Source organism: Pleurodeles waltl, chromosome 6 (genome assembly GCF_031143425.1).
Source record: "Pleurodeles waltl isolate 20211129_DDA chromosome 6, aPleWal1.hap1.20221129, whole genome shotgun sequence".
NCBI classification, from domain to species: domain Eukaryota; kingdom Metazoa; phylum Chordata; class Amphibia; order Caudata; family Salamandridae; genus Pleurodeles; species Pleurodeles waltl.
In genome coordinates, this window is record NC_090445.1 from 969,421,388 (window position 1) to 969,435,763 (window position 14,376).

Below are 14,376 nucleotides of genomic sequence, written 5' to 3' on the forward strand. Positions count from 1 at the left end.
AGCCCGTAGTGTGAGCCCCATATCATGTGGATGACAGCGCAACAGTCTGTTGTTGAGCTTCCTGACACAGGTATGTGTGTGTTCCTACTGCTGGTTGTGTCCATGGAGGTCTGAATTTTGGGCTCCATCGACGAGCAGCAGCAGTGGAGGACGTGTGTGATGGACTCCATGGTGGCACAGCACATGTAACGCTACCTGCAGGTGAGTTGCTCCCTTTATACCCACAGTTTCTGCCTCCTGGAATGTGGTGGTTGGACTGCCTCTGTCACGTTGGCTGTGTGTAACATCATAATGTGTACGGTGGAAACACTGGCTCTGTCGGCCTGTTTGGCCTGCCTCATCACCGCGGCAGTCGGCGTTGCCCAACGGTGCCCGCAGGACTGCAGCAGTCTTTGCTCTATGGGCCCATCAACATGGTAATATGGTGGTCCGACTGCCAAGCCAATGGCGGTTGGACCACCGCCATGGTGGTGCATGGACTCCCAAACTTGAAATGAGGACCTCAGCCTTTGCAACAGGTTGAGAAATAATTAATATATTTCCAATTACTCCCGGACTCATTTAATCCCTCCTTACCATAAATGTTCCCATCATATTTCAGAAAACGGTTTCTTCTTTTTGATGTAACATATTGGGATTCACACGGCTTTTCCATGTTTTCAAGATCTGCCCAAAAAAAGAAAAGAAAAAAAATTATAATTACATTTACAAAACAAATGAATATTAAATAAAAGGTTATTCTTTTATGGTTGTACCTGGAGAGAGAAACATTTTTCCTTTTTTAAACCTGTTATTAAAAATGTTAATGTGTTATAGCTGTGGCAAAAATAAGAAACTTTGATTATTGATTTAATGCATATAAAATGAGAAATAGATTCCTTGCCATTGCTTTGACGTTTTGAAGAGATTGTTTCACTTTTTTGAGTTGTTGCTAATTTTTTAAAATGTTGTTTGAAAATGTATTCCACTTTCTGTGTGATCCTGGTGAGAGAAAGGTAATGTTGAACTATCATCAAACAAATTTTAAGAAACAAATAATATGCGGGGTGAACCAAAGACTAGACAAAGGATATTCTAGATACATTTTTGGAGCACTTTAAAATGTTATACCGTTCTGGCCCATAGATGCTGAGGGGAAAGGAGGCAGGTTTCTAGCGGGACTCGGTCTTCCCCATCTAACACCGGAACAAACATAGGATTTGGAGGCGGAAAACATGCTAGAAGAGCTGGGAACCTGTATAAAGGCACTTAATAGATCCAAGGCTCCGGGAGAATGGTTTCCCTGTAGAGTTTTTCCAGACATACTCAACAATATTTAAGGAGAGTTTACTGGAGGTTTTTCCGGAAGCTCAGGAGAGACTACTGTTACCTGAGACTATGCAAGAGAGGATAGTATGTTTAAGCCTTAACCATGACTGGGACCCAGTGGATCCCTCCTCTTATCGACCTCTTACCATGCTTAATTCATATCTCAAAATCTTATGCAAACTCTTGGCCTCTAGGTTGCAGATGATGTTCCATGATCTGGTACGTGAGGACCAGTGCAGCTTTATGCCAGCTCCCAGTACCACCTATAGCCTGCGCAGGTTGGTGAATGTCCTACATAAAACTGCTGACTGTGAGGAGGAGGTAGCGATATCCTCCTTAGATCTGGAAAAGGCGTTCAATAAGATAGAGTGGTTATACCATAGAGTGGTTATACCTTCTATATGTGTTAAAAGGTATGGGTTTTGGACCTAGATTCTGTGCGTGGATACACCTACTATCATACGGATGAGGGTGGGAGGGGACCTGTCTAAGCCTTGGGTGGTTGTCAGGGGAACTCGTTGCACTTGCCGTTGAGCTCCTTGCAGTACTTCTGTGGAGGGACTTGGGGCCCTGGGGTAGTCCAGTGGGTGGGAACTCACACATAGTGCCGTTATATGGCGATGATACTTTGGTGCATGTCCGCTCCCCAGCGGAGGCTTCCCTTGCTTGCTGTAATTACTGGCTTCGTTTGGCGAGGTCTCTGTCCTTTACGTCAATAAACGCAAATCTCTATTGTTTCCACTAGAGGGACTGATGAAGCAACCTCAAGCCCAATTGCTGTCAGTAGGGCTCCCCTGGGAGATAGGGGGGTTTGTTATCTGTGGATCGGGTCACGCACACAGATGCAGAACATAAGCTAAGAAATGTGGATAGGGTACTACAAGGACTCGCAAGCTTTGTAGATTTTTGGAGCAGTCTCCCACTGTCCATGATAGGAAGAGTAGCTCTAGCAAAGATGGTCTTCCTCCCACTGCGCTTTTATTTGGGCCAAAACTCCCTGTTCCCACTTGAAGCCCGATTCTTTCGACATTTGGACACTCTAATGGTGTCCCTGATATGGGCAGGTAAACATAGCAGAGTGGCATTAGACATCCTTAGAAGGGATTTGGAGGAGGGGGGCCTTGCCGTACCAGTTATGCAACTTTACTACTATACAACTTGCTGCGCGATGGCTAACTGACACAGATAATTGGGAGAAGAGGGTCCTGGGATCCCAGCATGGGGGAGACACATTGCCCAGAATATTGATGCTGGAGGTTGGTTGGAACAACCCCTCCCTTACCTGGTCAGACACACGGCCAGCCTCTGGGAGAATGTGGTAAGGAGGGTTATTGGGTTTGATCCATTTTCTAAGGAGTTACATTTGTGGAAGTTATGGGCCTTTAGGGCAATGGACGGTGACATGTCCAGTGGAATGATGGATGGCGGGGGATGTCAGCTGGTGGTAGATTTATATTCTGGTGTATGGTTTATCTCCTTTCTAAATGCCTTGGATGTGGTTAATTTCTTCATTATGCTCAGCTTGAGACAGTGGTGCAGGAGCTCTGGGTTTTTTTCCGGAGGCCCCTGATATTTGGCTGTCCCTAATGGCCTGCTGCATGGGGGAAGGGGAGACATCTACTTACATTGTTCTATCAGGCACTTGGGGAGAACAGGAAGAAGTGCCCTGTTCTGGCACGTGGTGCCTGGGAGAGGGAACTTGGGATTCTGATTGAGGATACCGACTGGATTAGGGCTACAGCACAAGTCAGTTCGATCTCCAGCAACAACAGATTTAATTGACTAAACTTTAATTTTCTACATCACACATACATACCACCTCAAACGTTATACAAAATGGATCCTTCTAAAGAGGCTAAGTGCCTCTGGTTTGGGACCATAAATGCCCTCTTTTTACAATTAGCCTGGGAATGTCCTGCAATACTCTCTTTTTGGGTACAGGTGAGACCTCTAGTATGGGAGGCCACAAGGATAGAGATTCCTTTCTCACCTACAGCTGGGCTCCTGGGAGTGGTGAGGAAGCCCAGAGGTTGTAAGATCCCTCAAGACTTGCGCTATTAGCTTTACTCATAGAAAAATGTGGGGTAGCAATTGAGTGGATAGGAACCAGGGCCCCATTGGTAGATCAGTGGGTGCGGGACCTCCTGGAGTGTGGAGAGGCATAAGAGCAACAAATGCATTTGGCTGGCACAGATGATAAAGCACCTGACGTGATAATGCTCTGGGCCCACTTACTTGAAAAATGTAATGAAACAATTGATTCGTCCATGGATGAGGACACTGGGGCAGAAGGAGAGACCTGGGATCACATTTCTGCGGGTGATTAAATTACCAGCCAGGTGGAGTAACAAAGAGATACTTGTGGTGACTCAAGAATTTTAGCTCACAGATCTGGCCTAACTGGTATTGACCTCTTGTCATATCTGATGGATTTCACCTCTGGTTGATATGTTAGGTAACAGGTCCCTCTGGATTGCATGCTCAAAATAAGATTCTGATGATGAAAATTGTAATGCTGCAACTCAAACACTGATTGTTTTGACTGTTTCAGTTGTGCATCTTGAAAAATAATAAAAATAGAGTTTAAAAAAACAAACAAATTTTAGGTAAGCAACATCAGTTTATGTGTTGATTTCTGTTAGGAGTAACAAAGTAATTGAGGTTAAATTCTTAGTTGAAAGTAAAGCTTTGGGCACTGATATATTGACTTCAAAATGTAAAGAGTGTTACCTTAGGTGTGCCACTTTGGGTCTTTGAAGAGATTCTTACCTTACATGCGAGGTTGCTATTTTTTTTACATTGTAGTTCTTTTATTCCCATCCTAAGAAAATATTAAACTTTGATTAGATATCTCTGTCTTCAGCAGTCTATGGGGGTCATTACAACATTGGCGGTAAAAGCCGCTTACCGCCGTGCAGAAGACCGCCAACACACTGCCGCAGCCATGGAATTCCGCCACGGACATTATGACCCACTGGCCTGAATCCGTCAAAATTCAGACACCCACACAAGTCCGCCACACCAAAGGTCAGTGATAAACTGGCGAAAACAAAACCTCCACCGTCACGCCAACAGAAATACGCCCACACTATCACGACACACGAATCCACGCGGCGGTCTTTCAACCGTGGTATTCCATTGGCAGTACACACCGCCGCGCTCAAAATACACACACATTTACAAAACACAACCACATTGGACAATTTGAAATACACACACCTGATACATGTACACACACCACTCCCACACACCCAATACAATATAAAACACACACCCACAAACCCCTACGACCAAAATTCATGAACGAAGGCCAGAGAGAGACAGCACCATCAACAAACTAGCATCCACAGACACACAACACCATCACCCACACAACTTCCACGCACCTCACACAACACACCACTACATATCACCACACTTATCACCACACACACCACCCCACACATCACCTACACCACCCCATGGCACGGCAAAGACAGCCCAGGTTCTCGGAGGAGGAGCTCAGGGTCATGGTGGAGGAAATTGTCCGGGTAGAGCCACAGCTATTTGAACCCCAGGTGCAGCACACCTCAATTGCAAGGAAGATAGAGCTATGGTGAAGAATAGTCGACAGGGTCAACGCAGTGTGACAACACCCAAGAAATCGGGAGGACATCAGGAAAAGGTGCAACGACCTATGGGGGAAGGTGCATTCCGTGGTCTCAAGACACCACCAGGCGGTTCAGCGGACTGGCGGCGGACCCCCACCTCCTCACCCACAACTAACAACATGGGAGGAGCAGGTCTTGGCGATTCTGCATCTTGAGGGCCTCGCAGGAGTTGGTGGAGGAATGGACTCTGGTAAGTCAAATCTTAACTATTACATCCCCCACCCTACCTGCATGCTATCACATACCCCCACCCTCGCCCTCACCCCTATCACTCAAACTCCTCACAAATGTACCAATATCATAAACCACACATCCCAACACGAAGCCCTGCATGCAACAACAACGCATGGACACCCATCACTAAAGCATACCCACTGCACATACCCATACACCCCCCTAAACCATCCTCACACAAGCTCACACACAGGAATACCAGCACTGGGGTACACGGTCACCAACCCATTGCACACCATGCCACACACAGATGCAATAATCATGCCTTTCCACCCCTGCAGGACCACTACCCAACGTCACCAGACAGGAGGGTCCAGACATGTCCACTCCACCCACAGAAGAGGCCCACAGTGATGACAGCAACTCTGTCCAACTGGATCTAGATGACCAGCCCGGACCATCGTGGGCCTCGGGACAGTCAGTTCCTCTCACACAGGCACAGGCCACCACAGACCTTCCCCCCTCTGGAAACACCAGCACAGCACCCACCCAACGGGCCCATACCTCCGTCCCCAGGACACGTCAATCAGCTGTGTGTCCACCACTACAGGGAACCCAGGATAACCCACCAACCCAACAACAACAGGGACCTGGGGGCAGTGGCAGTGGGCACACAGTCCAGGGGACGGAGGCCCAGGAACACAGGGGAACTGGGAGGGCTGTCGTGCGACAGGGGGCGGACAGGCCAAGGGAACCCACTCTCCACGAGGCCCTCTCCTCCATCATGGGAGCATACCACCACTCCCAGGAGACGATGGCAACGGTCCTGGCCAAGTTTCAGGAGACCCAGCGCATGCACGAGGAACAGTATTTGGGCTTCAGAGAGGAACTCAGAACCATCAGCTCCACCCTGGGCACCATCGTAGGGGTGCTGAAGGAAGTACTCAACACCAGGAGGGACACTGTGGCACTACAAGGGGCCCCTGACACTAGCATGGACGATGAACTGCCCACCACCTCCGCCGGCGCTTGTGGACAGGGTGCCCCGCCACAGGACCACCACACCAGCACCCCACCCCCTGCAGACGGAGAACCACCCCGCAAACGGTCCCTGAGATCCAGGAACAAGACAGAGCCCGATGCCAAGACCCCCACCAAGAAATGAGACCACCCTGAATGTCATCCTACTGTCCCACTTTGTCACCACTCTGATGTAGTTTGTTACTGGGCCTACTTTATGTCATGGTAATGTTTGGTAATCACAGCTGTTGTTTAAGTGTGATCAGGAACATGTGATGACCCCTTTCCTCTTTGAATTTGCAGCATCATCCCAGGCAAGCAAAGGAGACAGGGCACAACCAAGTGGGGAAGCATCTGGCTACAGTACCTCCCGTCATGACACCACCAACACAGAGAGACCCAGTGGCCCGGAGGGTGAGGGGAGTGCCAGGGAGGAGACAGTATCATCAGATTCTACCTCCATTGACCACTCCCTAGTGGTGGCAGACCCATAAGGACCTATTCCTGTACCATCCTTGTCTGCCACTCGCAGTTCTATCACCACCCTACCTGTTGCTCCCCATCCAGTTGGCTGTGCCCGCCCACCCAAGAGGACACCACCCCAACACACATAGGCACATCCACAACATCCACCATATCCATAGACACCACCCCAGCACTCCCACATCACCCAGCACCTTCACCTCCCAGCCCCCAAGACACACAAACACCCACACAAACACACACACAACAGGCACCACCCAAACAGAAACATACCTCACACACCCACACACTCAAGGTATCTCACCCACAAACAAGACGACCACTCCCTCAACTTCCAAATCCCCAACCCCTTCTGATGACCCTACCCGTTTTCCAAAAGAGTTTCCTTTTCAAGATTGCCCTTTCCCCTGCTACCTCCAAACCCCCTCCCAAACCCAAGAGGCCCGCACTCACATCCCAACCCACCCCTTCCACATCCATGTCCTCTCCTGTCTCACCTGCCCCCCCTGCAAGCACCTATACCCCTCCTCGCAAAGAACCCCACCCTTCCAAAGAAAAAGACCCTCTTCCCAAACCCACCCATCCCAAATCCGACACCCCCACACAAGGATGATCACTGAGGTGCCTGTCTGCCCACTTGATGCCCCTTCTTGTGGAGGTTCCCTAGCAGTGATTGGAGTCAAGTGTAGGCACAATAATGTGCAGCAGCTGATGTAGACTGGCCAATGGCCTCTGATCTAAATAATATGGATTGAATAAACCCAAGTTATTGTTTTGTTGGCTACACCTTTGTCCTACAATTACTTTTCTATCTTTATGTTGTTCCTGAGTAACTTGTGTTATATGCCTACAGTTGTGCGCGTTTCACCCTGACTTCTGATCCATTTGCTGTTGTTTGCAATATCTGACTTTGAGGGCAGTGCTGGTGTTACCCAAGACAAAGGTAGATGTTCACTGTATGGATATGTGGGTAGGAATCCAATTGGGGTGTCATTGCATTGTGTTCCCATGATACGTATTTCACCTTGTGTTGGCCAATGTCAGCATGTATAGTGTTAGACTTGTCCCTCTGATATGGATTGTACATTTATTTCATGTATGGGAGCTAGAGTTTTTGAATGTCCATGTAGAGGGTGTTCATTTGTGCTAGCTTTCTTTACATTTGACTGAACATGTGTCCAATTTGATGTGTGTATCTTTCAGCTGCTTCATCTAGATGTATTGCCCATGCTGTTGTTGTTGTATGTGCTTTCTTGACTTGTACCTTCACATTATGCAAATTGGCATGTCACGTTGCTCTACTATTGGTTGTCCCTGAGATACGTGAAGGGCCAGTTCCTGTGCAAATGATGTTTTAGGGGCATGTGCAAAGTGTAATGTGTCTCAGGGCAGCATCCTTCTCTGAGCGCGCCTGGTGCCCCCACCCCTATTGTGCAGGTATATTTTGCATTGTGAGCTCTGAATATTTGTCTCACAAACTATTGTGCATCCCATTGACTTTCTATTGTGTTGCAATGTGGGTGATGTGTGGGTCCACTGCAAGACTGTTTCATTGGAGGGGTATTTGTGTTCCATGACATATCCATACATATGTGTCTTCAATCTGACGACAGTCCATGGCATGTGTGCAATGTGTGTGTCCTTTGAATTATGTATGATGTTGCTGTGGTGTTGCTGTTGTGTGACACGTTCTGTACACTTCACTGTTTCTGTGACTTAGATGAGCAGACGTGTGGTTTTGTGGAGTGTGGAGGTCAGTGTCAGTGACCTGCCCAATGGGGGTGTTTCATGGCTGTGAATGTGCCATTCTTTGTGAATGACCCTGACTGTGGACACAATGACAAGTGCACTTGGAGCCCGTAGTGTAAGCCCCATATCATGTGGATGACAGCGCAACAGTCTGTTGTTGAGCTTCCTGACACAGGTATGTGTGTGTTCCTACTGCTGGTTGTGTCCATGGAGGTCTGAATTTTGGGCTCCATCGACGAGCAGCAGCAGTGGAGGACGTGTGTGATGGACTCCATGGTGGCACAGCACATGTAACGCTACCTGCAGGTGAGTTGCTCCCTTTATACCCACAGTTTCTGCCTCCTGGAATGTGGTGGTTGGACTGCCTCTGTCACGTTGGCTGTGTGTAACATCATAATGTGTACGGTGGAAACACTGGCTCTGTCGGCCTGTTTGGCCTGCCTCATCACCGCGGCAGTCGGCGTTGCCCAACGGTGCCCGCAGGACTGCAGCAGTCTTTGCTCTATGGGCCCATCAACATGGTAATATGGTGGTCCGACTGCCAAGCCAATGGCGGTTGGACCACCGCCATGGTGGTGCATGGACTCCCAAACTTGAAATGAAGACCTCAGCCTTTGCAACAGGTTGAGAAATAATTAATATATTGCCAATTACTCCCGGACTCATTTAATCCCTCCTTACCATAAATGTTCCCATCATATTTCAGAAAACGGTTTCTTCTTTTTGATGTAACATATTGGGATTCACACGGCTTTTCCATGTTTTCAAGATCTGCCCAAAAAAAGAAAAGAAAAAAAATAATAATTACATTTACAAAACAAATGAATATTAAATAAAAGGTTATTCTTTTATGGTTGTACCTGGAGAGAGAAAAAAAATTCCTTTTTTAAACCTGTTATTAAAAATGTTAATGTGTTATAGCTGTGGCAAAAATAAGAAACTTTGATTATTGATTTAATGCATATAAAATGAGAAATAGATTCCTTGCCATTGCTTTGACGTTTTGAAGAGATTGTTTCACTTTTTTGAGTTGTTGCTAATTTTTTAAAATGTTGTTTGAAAATGTATTCCACTTTCTGTGTGATCCTGGTGAGAGAAAGGTAATGTTGAACTATCATCAAACAAATTTTAAGAAACAAATAATATGCGGGGTGAACCAAAGACTAGACAAAGGATATTCTAGATACATTTTTGGAGCACTTTAAAATGTTATACCGTTCTGGCCCATAGATGCTGAGGGGAAAGGAGGCAGGTTTCTAGCGGGACTCGGTCTTCCCCATCTAACACCGGAACAAACATAGGATTTGGAGGCGGAAAACATGCTAGAAGAGCTGGGAACCTGTATAAAGGCACTTAATAGATCCAAGGCTCCGGGAGAATGGTTTCCCTGTAGAGTTTTTCCAGACATACTCAACAATATTTAAGGAGAGTTTACTGGAGGTTTTTCCGGAAGCTCAGGAGAGACTACTGTTACCTGAGACTATGCAAGAGAGGATAGTATGTTTAAGCCTTAACCATGACTGGGACCCAGTGGATCCCTCCTCTTATCAACCTCTTACCATGCTTAATTCATATCTCAAAATCTTATGCAAACTCTTGGCCTCTAGGTTGCAGATGATGTTCCATGATCTGGTACGTGAGGACCAGTGCAGCTTTATGCCAGCTCCCAGTACCACCTATAGCCTGCGCAGGTTGGTGAATGTCCTACATAAAACTGCTGACTGTGAGGAGGAGGTAGCGATATCCTCCTTAGATCTGGAAAAGGCGTTCAATAAGATAGAGTGGTTATACCATAGAGTGGTTATACCTTCTATATGTGTTAAAAGGTATGGGTTTTGGACCTAGATTCTGTGCGTGGATACACCTACTATCATACGGATGAGGGTGGGAGGGGACCTGTCTAAGCCTTGGGTGGTTGTCAGGGGAACTCGTTGCACTTGCCGTTGAGCTCCTTGCAGTACTTCTGTGGAGGGACTTGGGGCCCTGGGGTAGTCCAGTGGGTGGGAACTCACACATAGTGCCGTTATATGGCGATGATACTTTGGTGCATGTCCGCTCCCCAGCGGAGGCTTCCCTTGCTTGCTGTAATTACTGGCTTCGTTTGGCGAGGTCTCTGTCCTTTACGTCAATAAACGCAAATCTCTATTGTTTCCACTAGAGGGACTGATGAAGCAACCTCAAGCCCAATTGCTGTCAGTAGGGCTCCCCTGGGAGATAGGGGGGTTTGTTATCTGTGGATCGGGTCACGCACACAGATGCAGAACATAAGCTAAGAAATGTGGATAGGGTACTACAAGGACTCGCAAGCTTTGTAGATTTTTGGAGCAGTCTCCCACTGTCCATGATAGGAAGAGTAGCTCTAGCAAAGATGGTCTTCCTCCCACTGCGCTTTTATTTGGGCCAAAACTCCCTGTTCCCACTTGAAGCCCAATTCTTTCGACATTTGGACACTCTAATGGTGTCCCTGATATGGGCAGGTAAACATAGCAGAGTGGCATTAGACATCCTTAGAAGGGATTTGGAGGAGGGGGGCCTTGCCGTACCAGTTATGCAACTTTACTACTATACAACTTGCTGCGCGATGGCTAACTGACACAGATAATTGGGAGAAGAGGCTCCTGGGAACCAAGCATGGGGGAGACACATTGCCCAGAATATTGATGCTGGAGGTTGGTTGGAACAACCCCTCCCTTACCTGGTCAGACACACGGCCTGCCTCTGGGAGAATGTGGTAAGGAGGGTTATTGGGTTTGATCCATTTTCTAAGGAGTTACATTTGTGGAAGTTATGGGCCTTTAGGGCAATGGACGGTGACATGTCCAGTGGAATGATGGATGGCGGGGGGATGTCAGCTGGTGGTAGATTTATATTCTGGTGTATGGTTTATCTCCTTTCCAAATGCCTTGGATGTGGTTAATTTCTTCATTATGCTCAGCTTGAGACAGTGGTGCAGGAGCTCTGGGGTTTTTTCCGGAGGCCCCTGATATTTGGCTGTCCCTAATGGCCTGCTGCATGGGGGAAGGGGAGACATCTACTTACATTGTTCTATCAGGCACTTGGGGAGAACAGGAAGAAGTGCCCTGTTCTGGCACGTGGTGCCTGGGAGAGGGAACTTGGGATTCTGATTGAGGATACCGACTGGATTAGGGCTACAGCACAAGTCAGTTCGATCTCCAGCAACAACAGATTTAATTGACTAAACTTTAATTTTCTACATCACACATACATACCACCTCAAACGTTATACAAAATGGATCCTTCTAAAGAGGCTAAGTGCCTCTGGTTTGGGACCATAAATGCCCTCTTTTTACAATTAGCCTGGGAATGTCCTGCAATACTCTCTTTTTGGGTACAGGTGAGACCTCTAGTATGGGAGGCCACAAGGATAGAGATTCCTTTCTCACCTACAGCTGGGCTCCTGGGAGTGGTGAGGAAGCCCAGAGGTTGTAAGATCCCTCAAGACTTGCGCTATTAGCTTTACTCATAGAAAAATGTGGGGTAGCAATTGAGTGGATAGGAACCAGGGCCCCATTGGTAGATCAGTGGGTGCGGGACCTCCTGGAGTGTGGAGAGGCATAAGAGCAACAAATGCATTTGGCTGGCACAGATGATAAAGCACCTGACGTGATAATGCTCTGGGCCCACTTACTTGAAAAATGTAATGAAACAATTGATTCGTCCATGGATGAGGACACTGAGGCAGAAGGAGAGACCTGGGATCACATTTCTGCGGGTGATTAAATTACCAGCCAGGTGGAGTAACAAAGAGATACTTGTGGTGACTCAAGAATTTTAGCTCACAGATCTGGCCTAACTGGTATTGACCTCTTGTCATATCTGATGGATTTCACCTCTGGTTGATATGTTAGGTAACAGGTCCCTCTGGATTGCATGCTCAAAATAAGATTCTGATGATGAAAATTGTAATGCTGCAACTCAAACACTGATTGTTTTGACTGTTTCAGTTGTGCATCTTGAAAAATAATAAAAATAGAGTTTAAAAAAACAAACAAATTTTAGGTAAGCAACATCAGTTTATGTGTTGATTTCTGTTAGGAGTAACAAAGTAATTGAGGTTAAATTCTTAGTTGAAAGTAAAGCTTTGGGCACTGATATATTGACTTCAAAATGTAAAGAGTGTTACCTTAGGTGTGCCACTTTGGGTCTTTGAAGAGATTCTTACCTTACATGCGAGGTTGCTATTTTTTTTACATTGTAGTTCTTTTATTCCCATCCTAAGAAAATATTAAACTTTGATTAGATATCTCTGTCTTCAGCAGTCTATGGGGGTCATTACAACATTGGCGGTAAAAGCCGCTTACCGCCGTGCAGAAGACCGCCAACACACCGCCGCAGCCATGGAATTCCGCCACGGACATTATGACCCACTGGCCTGAATCCGTCAAAATTCAGACACCCACACAAGTCCGCCACACCAAAGGTCAGTGATAAACTGGCGAAAACAAAACCTCCACCGTCACGCCAACAGAAATACGCCCACACTATCACGACACACGAATCCACGCGGCGGTCTTTCAACCGTGGTATTCCATTGGCAGTACACACCGCCGCGCTCAAAATACACACACATTTACAAAACACAACCACATTGGACAATTTGAAATACACACACCTGATACATGTACACACACCACTCCCACACACCCAATACAATATAAAACACACATCCACAAACCCTACGACCAAAATTCATGAACGAAGGCCAGAGAGAGACACCACCATCAACAAACTAGCATCCACAGACACACAACACCATCACCCACACAACTTCCACGAACCTCACACAACACACCACTACATATCACCACACTTATCACCACACACACCACCCCACACATCACCTACACCACCCCATGGCACGGCAAAGACAGCCCAGGTTCTCGGAGGAGGAGCTCAGGGTCATGGTGGAGGAAATTGTCCGGGTAGAGCCACAGCTATTTGAATCCCAGGTGCAGCACACCTCAATTGCAAGGAAGATAGAGCTATGGTGAAGAATAGTCGACAGGGTCAACGCAGTGTGACAACACCCAAGAAATCGGGAGGACATCAGGAAAAGGTGCAACGACCTATGGGGGAAGGTGCGTTCCGTGGTCTCAAGACACCACCAGGCGGTTCAGCGGACTGGCGGCGGACCCCCACCTCCTCACCCACAACTAACAACATGGGAGGAGCAGGTCTTGGCGATTCTGCATCTTGAGGGCCTCGCAGGAGTTGGTGGAGGAATGGACTCTGGTAAGTCAAATCTTAACTATTACATCCCCCACCCTACCTGCATGCTATCACATACCCCCACCCTCGCCCTCACCCCTATCACTCAAACTCCTCACAAATGTACCAATATCATAAACCACACATCCCAACACGAAGCCCTGCATGCAACAACAATGCATGGACACCCATCACTAAAGCATACCCACTGCACATACCCATACACCCCCCTAAACCATCCTCACACAAGCTCACACACAGGAATACCAGCACTGGGGTACACGGTCACCAACCCATTGCACACCATGCCACACACAGATGCAATAATCATGCCTTTCCACCCCTGCAGGACCACTACCCAACGTCACCAGACAGGAGGGTCCAGACATGTCCACTCCACCCACAGAAGAGGCCCACAGTGATGACAGCAACTCTGTCCAACTGGATCTAGATGACCAGCCCGGACCATCGTGGGCCTCGGGACAGTCAGTTCCTCTCACACAGGCACAGGCCACCACAGACCTTCCCCCCTCTGGAAACACCAGCACAGCACCCACCCAACGGGCCCATACCTCCGTCCCCAGGACACGTCAATCAGCTGTGTGTCCACCACTACAGGGAACCCAGGATAACCCACCAACCCAACAACAACAGGGACCTGGGGGCAGTGGCAGTGGGCACACAGTCCAGGGGACGGAGGCCCAGGAACACAGGGGAACTGGGAGGGCTGTCGTGCGACAGGGGGCGGACAGGCCAAGGGAAC